Source organism: Hirundo rustica, chromosome 2 (genome assembly GCF_015227805.2).
Source record: "Hirundo rustica isolate bHirRus1 chromosome 2, bHirRus1.pri.v3, whole genome shotgun sequence".
Classification (NCBI taxonomy): domain Eukaryota; kingdom Metazoa; phylum Chordata; class Aves; order Passeriformes; family Hirundinidae; genus Hirundo; species Hirundo rustica.
The window spans coordinates 77,172,209-77,185,385 of NC_053451.1; positions in this window are offsets into that span (position 1 = coordinate 77,172,209).

The window sequence follows — 13,177 nt, forward strand, 5'->3', positions numbered from 1 at the left end:
CACTTTAAATTGTAAGGGGTACTCTTGCTCCTGAACTTGCGGATCTGCCATCCACACCTCACTGAAACACTCCTTGAAAAATGCACCGATGAGAAAGTGGCCTTTCCATCCTGATTCGCCTCCGCTTAAAGATCTGCTTCTGTTCACAGGAGGAAAATGAACGCTCATGCAAATACGGCAACAACGGTAAATACTTTTTGTTTTGTTTTTATTGAATGAGAAAACAAACTTTAATTTGAATACTAAACCATCCAGAATATCTAGCTGAAAACATGTTTTTATTATTTACATTCCTAGGTTTGGCTTGTTATGCTTCTGGCGTATCTATTCATATCTCTTGCAATATTTTTTCATTTCATATATTAATATTTAATATTCTTTATACATTGTTCAACCTTAATGGTTGTCTAATTTCTGTTTTTCATCCACAGAGAAGCTATTAATTTATGAGCATATAGGGCAGTAAGTAATAATTTGCATGAATGCCTTGAGCAGATATGCTTCCATAGGCCTCCCATAGCATAGACTTTGGAAAGGGTGATACCATCTATTGGCCAAGCTTCAATGAACACTCTTTACAAGAAGAAGAAGAAAAAAAGTTTTTTAATCCATAAAGAAGTCTACTAAGTGAAAAATCAAGAGAGATGACAGGAACTGGGTTGTTCCTAGGGTTTGTTTGGCTTTTTTTTCCCCTTTTATTAATGTGTTAAATATATTCCTGTGGTTTAGAAAGCATCGCAGAAACTGAAGTTTTCTGTACATCTTCAGGATTTACAATGAGCATTAAAAAAGATTCTCAAAGACAGGCTGGCCTGCAGGGACGTCCCCACTCCTGGTGTTCCCTGTCTGGGACTTTCTTTCCAGAGGGTCAGTGATAATTTACACCCTGTGGTAAGACTAACTTCTGAGTTCTTTCACAGACAGATGTTAATGTAAAGCACTAATAATGTTTACAATATATTACTGTCCTCAAAAGACGCAAATGAAGCAAATAATGGAATTTATTTTGCATTCTGTTGAGTATGGGGTGGAGAAAAACATTGTTTGTTGGTTAAGTGCATGTCTACTGTCTTCACATACAGCTCATTAGAGCATGTGAAACTGCTTGTTCTGGGTAAATTCATGAATACAAAACATTTCTGATGGAACTCCTTTCTACTGGACAGCAGACTTGGGGAATTTGCAAAATTTTTGCAGGCATACAACTTTGACAGATTTTTCCATGTGAAAGGGTTGAAACTTCTTGTTTACAGCACCAAGCCCTCATTTCATTTTTTCTGTGAATCCCTGTATTAAAATGTATAGAATAGAACATAAGAAAATATTAGAATAAATAGTTAAATAGTGGTAATATTTTTTAAGGTTGTTGAGGGTTTTTTGGTTGAATGGTTGGTTGCTTTTTTTATTTGACATACCTATAATAATAGCTCCCTGACTTGATACTGCAGTATGATCAAAGCACATTTCAAAAGGATGGACTTCCTTGTGAGAGGGAAAGCCTATATTCTGACAAAGTTTTCATGGAAAGCTTGAGCTCTCAATTTAGTGTATGTACACCTGAGTAAACCCCCGCAACCACCAAAGACCACCCAAAACCTTGAAAGGAAATAAATGAAGGAAATACCTGGTGGCTGACAGATACCCTTCTGTGCTTTCTCCCCTAGCATCTATTTAAGCGGAGGAGTTGATCGGTGATTTTCTCCTTCCATTTTAAGAGTAGAACAAGAGAACTTGCAGGCAAGAACTTACAGGCAAGAACTTACTGCAGAATGTCCTGCAGAACATCTCCTTTGCCAGCAAACAAAGCCTTCATTGAAGGACATTTTCTCCCGATTTCATGTGCAGTTCACAAAAATAGAGCAGCAATGCCTGTAATCTTGGCTTGCTTTGCTGCAAGAGTGCATTCAGGCAGAAATATGTGTGACTTTTTCTGCAGTCATCTCTTTTTTAGGTGTAGTGATAACTCCAGTTAAATTAGACTCAGTGGCCTGAATAATCTGATCATGCACAGGGGGGTAGCAGAGTCAGAGCATGGCTTTGGGAGCACTCAGCACGGTGGTCACAGCTCTCCTGTCCAAACAAGGGTCTATGTGTGAGATGGGGATCTGCAGGGAATAGTCACAGGGTGATAAAGGTGCTGCTTCTAGGGTGCTGTCTGCTTGACCCATCCCAGACGGCTTCAAGGTGTTCTTCCTTGTCACCTCTTGAGACAAAAGTGTGAAGAGAACAAGACTCATACTTTCTCTCATTCTCTCTTTCTCTCTCTAAAGAGATGATGTTCATTAACTTACTTTTGTAAAACTTAACCTCATTTTTCTGGCATTTTTGCCTTGGGAAAGTGTAGAAGTCCATAAGTAAAGGTCTGATTTAGTTGCTTAAGCACTTCTGCCTGGTCTCTCAGCTGAGTTGAGAGAGGATTCACTGCTTTCAAAAGTATGGCAGTGCTGATTTGGACATTTTGCCTAACTGGACATCCATCAACTAAATATTACCTAGCCTTAAAAAAAAAAAAAAAAAAAAAAAAAAAAAAAAAAAAAAGTAGTCCTCCATGTAAAGACATTTTTAATTTAAATTCTTATTGTGTGAATTGTAAAAAAGAAGGACTACATGGTAGAAAGTGTGGCTGAAAAAAAAAATCAAATGAAAATTTATCTTCATAGTCATTTTCTACTCAATTTCCATGGTTGAAGAACTAAAACTCTAATATTAAAGTTCTAAATTAAGCTGTGTATATGAGTGTACTAATAGTACTTGGTAACATGTAAAATAATCTGTCATATTGCATTTCTAACTAATCATTAATGAATTAATGAAAGGGTTTCACTGGTTTTGTACTGTGTAGCGTAATGAGATATACAGTATTTAAGACTTCCAAAGATTTAGGATTCTATTAATGAAAAATAATTATTATCTTACAACACTAATTAAGTGTAATTTGCACGGAACTAACATTTTCTAATCCCTAAACATTAGTAATGACAACAGTTCCTCTTGAAGCTGTTAACTGCTCTGCAACACTTTTTAATGGAGGATGAATGGAAAAATGTGCTGGCAGAGAAGGATGTTGCTAGCAGCATCCAGGCACAGAGCCTCCAGGCAGATCAGGAGAGACACATCAGCATATTCAGGTGCCTATCTGCAGCTTTATACCCCCCGTTCTTGGCTTTGGCAGAAAAGTAAGAAGAGGACACCAGGACTGATTTGCAAGGTGAGAAGTGAAGGGTCTGTCTGAGGACGGGTGCTGGAATGGGATTGACTCACTGGGTTTAACAATCTGCTTGCTAAGCAGTTTCCTTTGGTGCAGATTTTCCCAGGAGCACCCCATCTTGTCCCTGCTGCATGCTGAGGGTATGTGCCGGGTAATTTATGCTGGTTTGCCCGAGAAGCAACAAACGGTTAAACTGCAATAAATTGCTTGTGGTGCTCATGGGCTAGTAGACATCAGGAACTGAAACTACACATCCAAGACCCAACTGCTCTGTATCACTGTTCTTTGACACCCACAGAGTCACAAATAGGTTGTATTTGCAGGGCTCCTCCGTGGTCTAGATAGTAGATGGCAGATACTAGCAGCTGGAGTTTTTCACTCTTTCTTCACAAATGGGTGATAAAGAAGAGCAATCTTACTTCTGCCACTTACTTTCCACTTAAAATATTACTGGTCTCTTTTGTGGATATGACAGTCTACACAGTAAGCTACACAGATCTTAAAAAAACATAGAATGGTTTGGGCTGAAAGGGACTTTTAAAGGTCATCTAGTCCTTTCAATGAGCAGGGGCATCCTCAACCAGATCAGATTGCTCAGAGCCCTGCTCAACCCAACCTTGAATGTTGCCAGGGATGTTGCATCTACTGTATCTTTAGACAACCTGTTCCAGTGTTTCACCACCCTTACTGTGAAAATCTTCTATCTAATTGAAATCTACTCTCTTTTAGTTTAAAACCATTATCCCTTATCCTATCACAAAAGACCCAGATGGAAAGTTATCCCCATCTTTCCTATAGGTCTTCTTCAGGTGCTGGAAGGCTGCTGTAAAATCTGCCTGGACCTTTATCTTCTCTAGGCTGAACAACCACATCTCTCTCAACCTGTCTTCATAGCAGAGGTGATTCAGCCCCCTAATCATCTCTGTGATCCTCCTTTTGTCACTTTCCAACAGATTTCCTGTGCTGAGGAATGTATCACCTATCCCTTTGTCTGAATTGCCTAAAATTTACAAATGCTACTGTGAACAAGATTGAAATTAGAAATCAGGAATGAAAGAAAATGTGGCAGCAAGTGGCAGGAAGATAGAAGGTGTCTCTAGAGCTCTAGGGAACATTGGGTCATGTAAACTGCATCCTGCTCCAGCCGCACTCCATGCTTGCCATGCAATCTTCTGCAAAACTCAATTCTCTTAGTCTGTGGAGACCAACAGACTTTTAATTGCATTACCAGCAGCTGAACGCTTGACTTTGCACTATACGGCTATTTTAGTATTTCGGAGATTTGACTGCAATTTCGAAGGCTTTGCTGATTTATAACCATGTGATGTGCTGCAAAGAATATTTGCAGAGGTCAAATTAATAACTGACAGGGAGGCAAATGGAACAGAAGACTGAACAGAATTTGTGATTTTATTATCTTGTGATATGTTAATTTTATGTCTTTTATCTATGTGCATTTTATTAACAAACATTATGTTTGCCGTGCCACTTCCTCAGTGAGAAGTGCATTTTGCGGAAAGAAAAGTGTATAGTAGGTTTGGAGGATCATTTAATTTCTTATAATTAAGGTCTATTAGAAAATAACTTATTTCCCTGAATGTTCAAAAGAAGTTTTGCAGCCTCAGAATGAAGACTGAAGTCATCCAATAAGGAGAAAGAGCAGGAAAAAAAATCAAATTAATCAGTTTTAAGGACTAGAACAATGCTAAGCGATGCTGGACTTAAACATTCTACTGGGGTTCATGGAATCCATATGTCAGAGAGGGACCAGAGCTTCTTCAGTCATAGGGTTACCAAGTTGATAAAGAGGGAAAAAAAATGTTGGTGGGAGAGGGGAACCCAATCCATCCCACTCCTACCAGTTTGATGACAAGGCCAGCAGCAGATGCCCAGAGCCCAGAGAGTGATCTCACAGGGCAGCAGGAGAGCACCTGGAGAGCAGCACAAAATAATTTCAGCCACTCCAACCAGTAAATCAGCTGCATCAGGCACACCTTAAATGTGTCTTTGCACACAGCACAGGGAATAAACAAGAGGGGTTAGAGATGTGCACATACCTGCAAGCAAGGATCTTACTGGCATCACAGAGACTGGTGGGAAGGCAGTGATGACTGGAGTATTGGAATGCATGGATGCAGGCTCTTTAGGAAGGACAGGCAGGGGAGCTGAGGAGGTGGTGTTGCCCTCTGTATCAGTGACCAGCTGGAGTGCATGGAGCTCCACCTGGGGATGGGTGAGGAGCCAAGCCAGAATTTATGGGTCAGGATTAAAGGGAGAGCAGGGAGAGGTAATGTTATAGTGGGTGGTCTGCTACAGGTGACCTGACCAGGAAGTGTCGAGGAGGCTCTCTACATACAGATAGGTATGACATTGCCTTCACAATCTCTGGTCCTCATGGGGGACTTCAACTACCCTGGCATCCCTTGGAGGGACAGGACATAAGCAATCCTGGAATGCAACATCATTAATTTCCTTCTCCAAGTGATAGAGGAGCCAATGAGGAGATGTGCTGTGCTAGACTTTGTTCTCACTGACAAGATGAAGCTGATGGGGACTGGGCACCTGAAGGCAAGCCTGGGCTATAGTGACCATGAAGTGTCGCTGCTTAGGGCAGGGAGGAAATCACACAGCAAGGTCACTACCCTGGACTTTAAGGAGAGAAGACTTTGTCCTTTTCAAGGCTGCGCATAGAGAATCATGAGATAAAGCCCTGGAGGGAAGAGCAGCCCAAGAAAGCTGGTTATTATTCAAGAATTGCCTCCTCCAAGCTCAAGAGCAATGCATTCCAACAAAAAGGAGGTTGGGCAAAAAATGGGAGAAAACCTGCAAGTATAAACAGGGAGTTTCTGGACAATCTCAAACACGAAAAAGAAGCCTACAGAGGATGGAAGAAAGGACTTCTAGCCTGTGAGGAATATAGAAAAATATCTCACTATAAAAAGAACGTAGATTTGTTGGAGTGAGTCCAGAGTAGGGACAAGAGGATTTTCAGAGGACTGGATGGGTCTTTGAGGAGACTGGTCCAGTGGAAGGTGTCCGTGCCCTGGGCAGGGAGGTTGGACTTGATAACCTTTAAAGGTCCCTTCCAACACAAGCCATCCTATGGTTCTGTGATACAGTCTGTCTTCCTCAGACTCCTGGCCTTATTAGATGATCCACCCCCCCTTTTTAGGGCTTGTCAGTATTGCATCTTCTTAGCCTCATTCCTCACATCCATCAGCGCCCTCACACAAGCTGCACACAGGAAAGGATATCAGCATGCTGTCCTCCACTCCCTTCCTGCATTGTGCTGACAGTCTGGGACCCTTCCAGCAGCTTTTTTCATTACTCCTAGGCTGTTGTTCTTTCCTTTCTGCTCATCTATCTCCTGCCCTCCTTATCAGTCACAAAGTCAATTTCTGTGAATAAACTTATAAAACAAAAAGATTAATTTTATTTTTATGAAACTTTCTGTTCATACATTTTATTCAATGTCTACTTTGATTGATCCTCTTAAAAATTATCAGCTGTTCTGGATGAGGGGAATTAAACAAAAGAGGAAAAAAAAAATCGTTAGAAGCTAAATCTTTTACATACCTATATATGTTATTGGTCAGACCATAAAGACCTTTTAAAAAACCTTCTGAAATTTCAAAGCATCAAGAATAAAAATGTGATATCCCTGAAGCGTTGGGTGTTTCATCTTCTGTCTCCAAATGGTCTTTAACAAAACTCTCCAGAAAGAAATCCGTAACAATTCTTTTGTGAGTAGATGCAAGATGAAACAATTAAGGGCCTTTATTCCAGAGTGTCCAAGTGGGAAAGTCTAGATGCAACCAGTGAATACTTGACTGGGGCTTTTACTACGCTTTGGCTATCAGCCTTGTTAAACATTTGGTCATCATCTGATAGGAACTATTTCCATATTATTGACACTCTTCTGAGAAATTTTGTATCATAAAAATGGATAGCAAAACAAAAATTTGCTGATATGCATTTTGTAATGTAAATTTTTAACTTACTCATCAATGTTAACTGACACTGTTGTTTTAATTTTCCGCTTTCTACTTGCATTTAAAAGGGTGCACTGAAGCAAATAAGGGGAAATCACCTCCACGTCTCATCCATCACCCAACCTCTACTTCCACCTATTCATATCAGCATGAACCCGGAGGAACTGTGAGACCAGCAGCAGGGCTGGTACCGTTTTGCACAGCTGGAAGAGCCAGCACTTTCTGCCCATTCAGGGCCTGTTTGGCTCCCTAAGATGGAGAGGTTGGATGCAGATGGAAGCACACACATCTGTAATGATGAGCAGGATCGATGAGAGCATTAATTCCGTCAGTTGTTTAAAGCAGCGCTTGTGTTTCTCTAGAGACTTGAGCTCAAATTCAATTTAGATGGGAAGTCAAAATAATGCTGGCCATTATTTTCCTCCCAAGGTGATACCTATCTTCCTCAGCTACCATGACATAATTGGCAATATCTACTCAGGACAAGTCAAGTCTAAGATTGATAAAGGACTGTTGGGCACTGAACCTTGAACCAAAGGCTGCCTGCACCATTCCTTACTCTGACTAGTATTGGGATGTCTAGACCCAATAATTGCTATGTTTAAGGAACGCATTTTCAAATGCAGCTTTTAGGGTGTCTGCATTTCACCTGCTGAAACATATAGAAACATGCTCGTGACTGTGGCTCACCAGTCATCTGCGCTGGGGATTTGCAGACACATTTGAACTTAGACTTGTGCATAGTTTGAGCCTACAGCTTGCCTTTTGGTGGGCCCTGAGCCAAAGGAAAGGGAAGAAGTGAGGGAGTGTGTGGCTTCTTCTGAGGACAGGACTCCTCCAGGATGTACGCCCAGATCCAAACCAGGAACACCTCCCTTCTTTGAGGCCACCCACCGTTTTGATCTGGGAATGACTGTGGCACTAACACTCTTAAAAATATCAACCAGATGTTGAAGACCTTTGCATCAAGACACTGAACATTTCTGAAACCAAGAAACCTGTTAAAGATGGGTAATTCTCCTCTTTACACTCAGATCTTTTTCCAGCTGCAATTGTGGCTCTGTTTATTATTACTGTACCAACATTCAGTGTCAACCTCTGCATGGACAGAGCTGAGCTGGGAGGGAAGATAATTTACCTCCTTGACTTTCACACTTTGGGCAGTGCCTCTTATAAAACATGTTTTATTCACTATTCGCATGTGGTGAGACTTTCAGAGGAATCTTAGCATATGCTGGCAACAAAATTTAGTCTTCAGCCTTCCGCTTCCTCCCCAAATAAAGGATTATGTCATCTCTGGGATCAGGAATATTAAAAAATGTGAATTCTTAGCTCTAGCTAAAAAGGACATTTCCCACTGCTTCAGTGTACAAGGGTTGTGCTTAGCGATTCAGTAAGACCACCTTGACATTTAAACACATGTCACTCACTTCAGAAATGTTTCTAGCCCTCCACCCTCCTCAACCCCCTGGCCTCTATGAAAAGGAAACCGAGCCTTTTAAGGGCATCTGTCAAATGTCAGGCAAGCATGCATAATTTGCAGTGTGCTCCCAGGGTAACTGCTGAATTGTGGCTGCTAAACCGTTCTGAAATTAAGGAAAGACCCAGACCTGTTGAAATGAAGTACAAAACAGGAGGAATTTTAAAAAATAATTTGTTGGTACAAATGCAGAGACTTTCACTTTGAAACACGAGTCTGTCACTAGTGGCAGACTACCATGGCACGCATTTGTGACACTGTCTGTCATAATTAATTCCTTGACAATTGTTGCTAGGAAAAGAAAGTTACAGACAATGAAGCTAGCATTTGAAGTTATACAACACCAGAAGAGGGAAAAAATTGCTTAGTGAAGCCTTTGGGAGGACAAAAATTAAGCTTGACTTTTTATGTCCTGTAGCTTATTAACCTTAAACTGTGAAATTCTTGAGAAAATGAGGATAAAGCATGAACACAACTATTGCAAATGTGTCCTCTGTATTGAAATGAAGTGGTTATGAGCAACACTGTAGCACATAAATGGCAGAGATGTTGAGAAACTCAGCATTTCCAAGATAATAAAATAAATGGGCAGAGGATGTTTTCCTTAGCTCATTATGATTTATAAGGCAAACTAGAAGCCTTCTAATCTATTACTCTTGATAACAGTTACCTTCACACCCAGAGATGTATTTATACATGCAATATATCCAGTAATATCCAGTCAGAAGCTGAATGATTTATCTTGTGGCCTACAAATTACATTAACAACAAAATTAATAACTTAGATATAAAAACTGTGTATGTCAGAGCAGTATGTCATGTAATCAATGGCAACAAATCATTTTCTCTGGTGTTTAATGACTCTTTCAAGAGGGTGAATCTATAAAAACAGAAGAGTCAATCAATGAGGAGGTTGCATACATTGTCTGTCCTATTTGCAGATTTGAAAACTAAAGTTGCCTTTATTGTTTAAATTTTAAGTATTGAAAATCAATCTGGGAACATAAACAGAAAGGGAAAAAAAGTATTAATGGTAAAAAAAAGTTGGTATCTGTAAAATCTAGTCAAAATTGCCAACTTCCCAGGTATAGCTAAACCTCGATCATATAAAATATTTATGAAACCATTATTGCTTGCACAAAAGCACAAACATGGGCAGTACATTGAAAAAATACCTTTTGAAAAGGGAGTTCTTTTTCTCCAAACTATAAAGTATCATTTGGATGGGTCCTGCAAAATCAATGATCTTTCCTGACAGCCCTAGTTCATTCCCAACGCCTGCTGCTGAAAGCGTTAGTCAAAGTCCACCTCATTCATTTTCAGGAGCAGAATAAGGTAATGCATTTCTGCAGGACATGGAGTCTCTTTCATTTACTGATTCTGGATGAGCATTTGCTCAACTTGTTTCCATAGGAAGGTGATCTGAATACAGGGAAAAGCTCTTATCTAGCAACTGCTCTGGACTGTCAGGTTCCTCCCTGGTTTTTGGCAACAGACATTGCACTTGTACTGACTCATTTCAGGTGAATACACTCATTCAGCAGTCAGGGTTGTAATTCAGGAAATGCTTTCATCTTGTTATGACAGATTTTTGTATTCATTTTTTCACTCTACGATGGAAAGAACTTCTGTCTTCTCTGTAGCTTAGAGGCACTCAGGATCTTAAAAATAAAAAAAGATAATTAATAACATCATACCTTTTCTATGCTATCTGTCTGTATAAAACAATTTTTAGTGAAGACAGCAGAACCTGGACTGAAGTACATTTGGGTGGGACTCCTCTTTCCAGACTTTGGATATCTACAGTGTCCATTTCTGTGCTGGTTATCCCACTCCCTACTAGTAGAAGCAAGAAAAGGCTGTGTACTTCAACAGAACAATGTCAGAGGCCAACACAAGGATGGAGTAAGTAGCCCCTTCCAACAGACTCAAAAGAGTGGCCACTTCAGGTGGAGAAGTCTACCTTCGGGCTGTTTGTGGGAATTCACCCCAGCGGCCCGTGTTTGCCAGGAGCTTCACAGTCCTTAATGTCTTTGTGGACATGGCCCACAGTACAGCTGAGAAGTGCAGGTATGGTTATGCTGATCAGAAGGGCAATCTGACTGCTCTCCTCTGATGCACAGAGAACAAAGCTCAGCCTCCACCTACTCCCAGCCCCACCCAGTCCCCTGCCTCCCTGCTTGCTTCTGGCCACAGAGGGTATTATAGCTTGAGCAGCTACAGAGCAATAATTACTATTTGTGTGCATTCTTTTCATTGCCATATTTTTTAGAAGCCACTCTTGATCTCGTTCAAAGCGTGACGCATGGAGGATAACAACTCCTGGGACAAACAAATGGCACTATTTAGGAGTGGAAGCCTCACTTTCCAGCTGCGTTTGTACGCATTTTTACGCTTCCCAAGGCAAAGCTGGGAACCAACTTCAGCTGTACAGCGACAAGCTTGGAGGGAGGGACTGATTGAGGGAAGGAGAGAGGAGGGAGGCAAGGAAAACAATAAGATTTTAGATACCTAGAACAGGGAGCATACGGTTAGATAAGAATAACCCATATATGGAAAAAGCCAGAGACAGCCAAGGATCAGTTACACCCTGAGCCTCTAATGATCTGCTTACATCAAAAGCCCTTTCAAGGCACAGCAACATACCTGCCCTGCAAAGGCTCCTGAGCTACAGGATAATGTAATGATCCCTACAATATCCCTTCTCTTTTGTGAGTAGTTTAACCAAAGAAAAGCAGCCGCTTTGACTCTAGTATTAAGCCTCATCTTAACTAGGAACAGTAATGCCACCCTAAACGCTAAAATATGCCGTGTTTGTGTGCAGAATGACTCTACCTGGGATATTTGGACATTCCCTGCTCAGCTTCAGTATTTTTTTAAATTTTTGATTTCTGGTACTCCTTGTGTAGTTGTGTGGGAGCTGGGAAGTAATTCTCAAATCGATTGAATTCAACTTACTTGTTTCACGAGCAGGTATTTAGATGAGCTTTGTCTCCCTAAACCTCTTAATATAAAGAGTAAACTAGATTGCCTGTGAGTGTATTGACTATGTTAAGAATGCTGGATTGTATTGCAAAGGAGTTGAGACCTGTAATGTTATCACTCAGCAGGAATGGATCCCATCAGAAGGCACATGGCGTGCCATGACGTAGCCAGCCTTAGACCACAAAAGCAGACTTTTCTCTGTGAATTAGACAAACCACACAAAAGGCAACAATAGCTAGCATAAACACTATTTAATACTATTCACAGGCTATTGAAGAGATGGGCGTTTACTAAGAATTGCAGCAAAGCCAGTACATTGTTGTCAGATGAAAGGACGCCTAATGAACAGGAAGCATCATTTGAGCAGGCTGACAGTAACCATATAACTGCAGGATTGTGGGACTGGCATTTACCCCATGGGTCTTTACAGTCAAAAAAATAAAGAGAAATTAAAGCATAAGGAATCCTTTTTTGTAGGCACTTAAAGCCCATAAAGCAACACAAGAAAGTGTACAATTGTCTTTTCATGATTTGTCTGTGCTTCAGCTAATCATAAAAAAGAACTTTTGGGGTGCAGTAACTATAGGTTCTGTGTCACAAAATAAACCCTGCAAACAATAGAAGATTTGGGTATTTGCAAATTGCCCCAATTGAAAAAAGAGCTACATTTTTTTTCTTCAGCTATTTCAAGCTATATTCTAACAATGGCTGCCTTGGTAATGTCAAGATGATAAACTCTTCTGTACTCGCCCCGACAACCAGGCTAAATCAATGCTTTTGCAGTGGTCCTACTTTATTTGCTTATGTGTTAGGCTGGAAGGAACGTAATTAAAAAGCTTCCCTTCTGATACAATTATTCCAACTATGTTCTCCCATCCCTATGATCATACACAGAAGAAAGCTTCCAATTGTTCCTGCTTTGTGTAGCCAACCTTTTAAATTATGCACTAAAGATGCAAGCAAGGTTCTAAAACTCTTTTCTGTCGAGACTTCAACTGACGCAGAAAGGACTCAGGTTCTTAGAGAACAAAGATCCAAAAGCAGAATTTAGTCAGTGAGAGTTTTTCTGAGTAAGACTGAAAATATTTTAGGACTGGCATGTTTCAAAATATTCTTTGGGACACTGAATCTGGAACAGTATCCACAGAAAGACCTCCAGGCCACTTAGGCCTGTTATTTGGCAGAAGGCTGTGATGAATAGCATTGTGGCCAGGAAGAAGATATTATTATGCTCTAAAACCAAAGAGCAGGCTCTGTGCTCTTTGCCACTGCCTGAGCAGGGACAGTGGAACCAGATATATCTGTGCATGTCTGTGTATATATTTGTGCACGGGAAAATCAGCTCCTGAATTCCTGATTTCTCTGCACCCTGCCCCAGTAACACAGCAAGCAGTACACACAAGGGGCTGCAGGGAGGATGGATATAGTTCTCTTTACTCCCACTTTTGGACACTTCAATCACTGAAAGCCCCAAACCAAAATTTTTGGCACTGATACTATGAGTAGGAGGCA